Genomic DNA, 8,024 nt, shown 5'->3' on the forward strand with positions numbered 1-8,024 from the left:
AAATTAAAGTTGTTAATCATTCATCATATATTGCTCAATTAGAAAACAAAAATGCTATGTTCAAGAACACGATAGAAAGGCTAAATATTGAAAATCTAGCTTTGCAAGAAAAACATGATATGCTTGTGTGCTCTCATAATAAATTTATGGATTCACATATCATGTTAGAAATGGCTCACGAGGTTGTGTTAACTAATTTTAAATCATACCAACCTCACATATGCACATGTACTCAAGTAGAAACTATATTATCATGTGCTAACAAATGTTGCTCTCAAGAAAGCCAATCTTCCATTGAGCTAGAAATTTCAGGAATTAGTGATATTTCTATCACACAAGAAAATAAAGAGTTCAAGGAAGAAGTTGGAAGGCTAAGAAGGAGCTTAACTATTTTGAAGGGAAAGTGTCATGCTCAACCTTCTCAAGATAACCGTGATAATATGATGAAAAAGCTTGAGAAGGGGACAACCGTAGCATGCACAAAACCCCTTCAAAAGAATATCAAGCTTTCCAAGAAGGACATGAGCAAGACTCAAGGTGAGAAAATTAATGCTCATATTATTTGCTCTAACAATGTACCTATGTGCTTCAACAAAGAAAGATCAAAGATAAGCGATAGGAGGTGCTATGGATGCAAGGAGAAGGGTCATGAAATTGGTTCATGCCCCCACATGAAGAACCAAAACCTTGCACGATCAAGAAAGATGACCATCAAAAAGGATGAAAGCAAAGGGCAAATGCATTGCAAGGACAAGCACCACATTTGTTACAATTGCCGTGAAAAGGGTCATCTATTCAAGGTTTGTCCAAAGGGTAAAAATCCTAAGCTTAACTTAACAATACATTCAGATATGCTTAGGAGACCCAAAATTTGACTCTTGTGCTAGAAAGGTGATGACTTCACCACATTCTAGGACTAAGGCTATTTGGGTGCCTAAGTCCTTATTGGCTAACCTTGGTGGACCCATCCAAAAATGGGTACCAAAGTGTAATTAACAAGTTTTGCAGGTACCCAGAGATGATATGAAGCTTTGGGTGCTTGAGCGGTTCAATTCAATTCTTATCTCAAGCTATCAATCTTACATTGTCTATCCTTTAAGATTGACCCAAAGATGAATTGAATTGTTATATCACTAACTTCATATTCATCTCTAGCAAGAACTTGTGTTGTAGGGAATAAGGATTAACCTTTGTGGGAATCAAGCAAAAGGCCTACAACCAAGTGATATCCAAAGGATGGTAACAATTAATTCTTAAGTGCACATTGTTTTTAATTGGTATATTCCTTTGTGTCTTTTGTAGCCACATAGGAAAAATGAAGCACTTGAAAATGAACTTAAAAGATTTTACCTTGCTTTGGAAAGGATCTAATTATATGGTAGATTGCAAGTTCATATTTTTATATTATGACAATCTACATGCTTTAAATTGGTTGTATGTATCTTGTGACATATTTCAAATTGATTATCGTATTATTGCCATGACCTAGACATAAAGAGGATTATCCCATGTTCTTAAATGAATAGAGTGCTAAGTAAGAAATTCAAATTCTTAAAGCACTTACCAAAAGGGAATTCTCTATATGACTAGAGTTGTGAGACTAATGTTTTTATCTAAGTGATTTATGTAGTTTCACAACATGAGAATGTGTTTCCCAAATAGAGTGTGACATTCAACGCTCAAAGAAGATCGAACCAATACTATGTGATGTATTCATTCTCATTAAAATTGGTTTTGAGTCTTCTACATTAATCACTCACCATGTTATGAATTAAACTTGCCCTATAAACTTAATTAAACAATCATGCTACTTTTATCTTGTTTCAATTGATGTTATGCATGATGCCTGTAAGGGTAATTTAGTTCATATCATGAGGTTTCCTTAATTTAGTAACCTTCTTGTCATTCATATACTAGAGGTTGCTAAATAGGAAACTATTGCTTGTGTTACTAATACAATCTCTTTTAAGATATTTCATGGAAATTCATAAGTAGAGATTGTGCTCTTTCATTTGGTAAAATCACAAGCATTAAAGGTTAATCTTCACCTAAAAGAAAGATTAGGAATGCTCAAGGCAAAGGTATGGAACTAGTTGTTTCATTTGGTATGTGACCAATAATAGTTCCTTTCAAGTGGCATTCTTTCAATTGGTAATAATCTATTTTATGGAAAGAATTGTCAATATAAAGGTTAAATTTCTTTTGGCTTAAATTTGTAAATTGGTGCATATTTTTAATTCACTCCTCCATGTGCATTAACTTAAAGGGATTTAGTTTATGCCTTTATGCCTCATAAATGATAATTTGTTTGCCATTCATATATAGATATCATCATTCATTAAATACTTCCTTGTACTACTAATACATCTTTTCAAAGTGTTTTATCGACTAGTTTTAAAAGGAAAAGAGATAACAAAGAAGGAAGTCTCCACAAATGATGAAAAGAAGAATACTAAAGTGACACCACCACCGATAGTAAGATCTTTCAAATTGGTACAACAAATGGTACGTTCTATATGGTGGTAAGTATTCTTAGGCATAAGTTAATTCATTGCAAATTTGTCATGCCTTGACCATGATATGTAATGTACTCCCCATGAGACTCTTAACTGAATTGAAAGTGCATGTGTCAAGTCATTCAAATACTTAATGCACATATCTAGTGGGAGAACATTATATATCTTGTGTTAAAGAGAATAAGTTTCTCTTGAGTAAGCTATACTAAGACAATCCAAAATGGTAAATTTGTATCTCATTCATATAGATTGTAATCTTTGTTTTCTAAATAGCTACTCTTGATGCAGTTTAAAATTCCCTTATCATTAATTCTAAAAGTGCATAAGAATCTTTTTGTTGATATTCATCACATACATATGCACTAACATGGATATGATTTTTAAACTGTAAAAGGTATAATTAGTGATCCATACTCTCTAAATTTTGAAAACCCATATTTTGATATTTTAGAAATCTACTTCAATTGATATCCGTATGCTTCACATTGAATTAGATCACTAAGTTGTAAATTCCATGCATAACTTGTCTTTATGATATGAATGCTTGTGCGACTAACCTTGATAAGCTAGGTGCACCCAAAGTCAAGGTAGGTTCATCATCAAGAAGGCAACACAACGATGTATTAATAAAAGGAGAAAAGGCTCCTATTCTTAACTCTAGTTTTTATCTAAGTGATTAAATATTGACTTGAAACCATGTAAGATGGTTGTCAAGTATATGTGGGTGCCTATACAAAGAGAAAGGCCACAGTAAGGAATGTGTGGGTATCCAAGGCTCTTACTACTAATCTTAAAGGACCCAATTAAAATTGGGTACCAAAATACAAAGCTTAAACTTGTTTTGCAGGATCACTCCTTCAATGGATCAAGTTGGGTGCTCGATAATGAATATATAAATCATATTTGGAGATAGTAGCAAGGGTGGTAACAACTGAATCTCAAGTGCATATTATTTTCAAATCTTATCTCTTTTGTGACTTGTGTAGCCACTAAGGGAAAAGAAGCACTTGAGGATATACATCAGTTATTGATTATGAAATAAAGGTCCAATTGGAAGATAAATGAATATTATCATATGGTCAACAAATTCAAAACTATGTGATGTACTCTCTCTCTAGTTAATTTGGATTTGATTCTTCTATATTAGACACTCACCATAATATGGATTAAGTTAGCCCTTTAGACTTCATTGAATAACCATGCATATTATCCATATCATTCAAAATATATTGTGCTTAAGGGCTCAAGGGAAATTTAGTCCATATTATGAGGTTTCTCTATTTTTAGCAACACGCTTGTCTTTCGCATATAAAGGGTTGCTAAATAAGAAACTAGTGCTTGTGCTACTAATGCCATCTCTTGTGTTGAGTTTATCCATAGAAAATCTATGTTAAGAGATGGTGCTTGTTTTAAATTGGATAAATCACAAGCTTAAAGGATACTATTCAACTAAAGTAAGAAGAAGTTGATAAGAGGCTAAGGTATGAAAACTTCCTCTCCTTCAGTTGTTTTAGTATTCTATCCTTAGTGGGATGTACCATAGTATAGGTTAAATTCATTGCATTATAAAATGTTCAATAGTGCATATAACTTTGACATCAACTATATGTGTGCACTAATTTAAAGGAATTTAGTCTATCCTTTTGGGTTTCAAGAATGATGGTTCATTTTCATCCACATATAAGGATCATCATTTGTGAAACCTTCCCATGTGTTTTTAATGCTCTCTTTTCTAAGTGTTTCAACAAGGTCCTTCCAAGTGCTTTCAAGATGGATTCAAAATCTACAAATATAAGAGACTTGGTTCTTTCAATCATTGAGTTTCAATGGGTCTCATATCAAGTATGATCGAACCAAGCAAAGATGAAAGAAGTTCATGATAACTTGGTTGGATGAAATCGTAAAGAGAAAAGAGATCACAGTGATTCAAGAAGGGAGTTATATTTTTTTGTCAACCAAATAATGAAGATGTAGTGATATATTTATATGATATCCTTCATTATGAGGTTTGAGGTTCATATTAGCATGCTTTACCCTTCAAGATTTCAATTGATATACTTTTAGTTCTTAAACTTTCAATTGGTTTAATTTTCATTATCTATGTAAAGCATGTCATGTTCAACCAAGATATAGTGCAAACATCTCCTTTAACCTCGTATTGTTGATGTGAATAAGTGTACTTTGTGTACTCTTACATGCACAAATTGAGGGAGAGTTTAGCCTATATCTTGTGAGACTAATGATTTCTTTCAAGTTCATGTTGTGTAGTCTCACACCTTGGCGAAAGAAGAACATCAAATGAGGATGAGTGGTTCCAAAGAAATGATCAAATAATTACCACATGTCACCCCATGGATTAGTTCTTTTGGGGAACGACATGTGTTCTCTAGCATAAATTCAATTATTTCAAATATATTATGCCTTGACCAATATATATGATGAACTCCTCTAAGAATCTTAATTGAATCAAATGCATGTTACAAGTAATTCAAGTACTTGATGCATACATTTAGGGGGAGCTCATTCTATATCTTGTGTCCTTAAAGACTAACATTTTCTTTTAGTGAATTTGTGTAGTTCTTTGAAGAGAATGAGTTCTCTTGATTGTTTAAAGAGGATAAGTTTCTCTTTGAAATGTCAAGCCTATCAAAAGCTAAGATAGAAATTCATGATTATAATGAAGACCATATGGCATGGAACAAAGTCTCGAATTAGAAAGGAATCTTCGGGCAAAGACAATCGCTTCCACTGCAAATTTGATGGGTATCAAAGATTCTTTGCTCCAATAAATGTATATGTTATACATTTCATAAGAGAATGAGTTTCTCTTTTATATACTACTCCAACATCATCTAAAATTGGTAAATATGTATCACATCCTTTTGGATTGCAAATATCTGAAATAGCATAGCTTATAGATTCTCCTGTCTAGAACTTAATTGATTAAATAGTGCACATGTTTCTTATGTTGCATGATTATGTTCAATTGATACTCCTTTTATGCCAATGGTACTTTAAGTTGCAAATAAGTACTCTCAACAGGTATCAATTGAATTCATATATATGTGTGCACTAAAACTTGAGGAGAACTTAGTGTAATATGTAATTAGTGATCTGATTATCTATCAAATTGTATCAATTGGTGGTTTTCAATTGATATTTTTCGTACATGATCACTAGTTGTATAATTCATACTTGTACAATTTTCATGCTGCCTCTTGTTATGATAAGAAAATGCTAGGTGACATCTAGACTCCAGGTATCAAGATTTATCTTTCAATTAGTATGACAATATTCATTTGATATCTTGGACCTATGTCAAAATTATGCCAACAAGATATTGCAAAATGAATTCAAAATCCAACACAAGTTTGGAACACCCCCTTGAAAAGGTAAAACACAAAGGTACATCACTTCATGTCACTTCTACATTATTTTTTTGTCTTCTAAGGATCCTTTTCATGATAGTGTGTTCACATCTTGCTTAAATCATAATTTCTACCCTTTATATTCTTTGTATCCTTTTTGGAGATTTATGACAAAGGGGGAGAAATTTTGCATTAAAGCTTATCTTTATTTTTGAAAAGGGGAGAAATAATTAACAAAAGGGGGAATCATAAGAAAAACATAAGATGTAGAAAGTTGATGAGTGCATACTATTTCATGAGCATCATGTTTATTTTATGACACACTGCACCCCATGAATAGTATGATATAAGTTGTCTCCATACTTTGACCCAAATATGTGCTTTTGGCATTTGAGTACAAAAGTGTTATTTTCTGAAATGCACATATTTAGGGGGAGGAAACTATATCATAGGATTTAAAATCTTATTTATCAAATCTTATGTAAGCTTTAAATGTGTTGTCATCAATCACCAAAAAGGGGGAGATTGAAAGTGCATTCATCCCTTTTGTGAGTTTTGGTGATTTGGATAACAACACATTTAAAGGTCTAACGAGTTTGCTAAGTGTTGAACAGGAAATTCAGTATGATGAACATACTTGAATAGTGTATAATGATCAGTGAACAAAGGTTCAACACGAGGTTAAATAACCAATGAGACAATGCAAATGGATATAATATGATCTCTATATTGGTTTGAATATATGGACAAGACCTGAGAAATCACTACATACATATGACCAGAATAGAGGACAAAGTGATTTAGAGGATTGGTCAAGCCAAAGAGAATAAGATATGAGGAATCGTGAATTGGCTTGACCATATTACTGTCAGTCCATATATGCTTCTATGAGAATCAAACTAGAGCTTGATTGATCTTGACAATTATATCTAGAAGACATTCAAGCAAGGTTCACAATATTGAAGAAATGGTTCTCTCAATGGATGCTCAATTTGATGTGACTCAAGAATGGCTTGATAGGGTGAAGATAGCAAGGAAAGGGCTTCGAGGAACTAAGCGAAGGTGAAGGTCAAGCGACGGCTTGTAGACCGAGGTACCATGGCTAAGGTAAAGAAGAGAGTACTTGCACTAAGTCGATGAACTAATCAGCTATGAAGAGTTACAACATGTTGATGCATCAGTAAGGTGACTTGAAGCCATGATTTGAACTCATATAAGGTGATATGGTACAAGTCACAGGGTTTGATTTGAGTTTGCTTCAAAAGGTGAGACAAAGATGTTTGTGATCCTTATGAAGCAATGCCATGGAGAAATCACACATGAGACACCAATGACTCAAGGAGTTTACTTCATTATATTTTATTTAACTTGAGTATAGGAATCGTCGTACTATAAAGGGGGATCCAAAAAGAAGGTTGGTGTTTGCCAAAGCTCAAACCTCTCTATTCAAAAGCTATTTTTGAAAAGCAAAAATCTCTTTAACGTTCTATGGTTGACCATGGTTAGGTTTGAGAAACCTAGAGTGTTCTTGTTGAAAAGCAGCTGAACTTCTTCAACTGCAGCTGAGCTTTCCAGCTGAACTTGACTTCAGCTGAGTTGAGCTTCTTCAGCTGCAGCTGAGCTTTCCAGCTGAACTTGACTTCAGCTGAGTTGAGCTTCTTCAGCTGCAGCTGAGCTTTTCAGCTGAGCTGAACTTCAGCTGGGTTGAACTTTCTCAACTCCAGCTGAACTTCAACTTCAACTGGGGTCCAGGCAGGTTCAACCGGGGTCCAGGGCAAGTTCAACCGGGATCCAAGAAAAGTTCAGCCGGGGTTTTTTTCCCGGACCTCACTGGTCAATACCGGTTGAACCGGCCCTAGGGGCGGTTCAACCGGTGTCAGGACCTGTTTTTGCAGTCTGACTTGCAGTCTGCCAGTCTGACTGGTAGACTGTCTGTCAGCCTGCCCCAGGCGGTTGAACCGGTCTTAGGGGCGGTTCAACCGGTCTTGGTCAACTTTGACCAGTCTGTGGTCAGTCTGCGCGTCAGTCTGCCAGTCAGACTGGCAGACAGGCTGCCAGGTCTGCCAGGGGCGGTTCAACCGCCCTAGGGGGCGGTTCAACCGGTTTTCAACGGATTTTTAGTCCAACGGCTAGTTTTGAG

This window comes from Zea mays, chromosome 2, assembly GCF_902167145.1.
Source record: "Zea mays cultivar B73 chromosome 2, Zm-B73-REFERENCE-NAM-5.0, whole genome shotgun sequence".
NCBI classification, from domain to species: Eukaryota; Viridiplantae; Streptophyta; class Magnoliopsida; order Poales; family Poaceae; genus Zea; species Zea mays.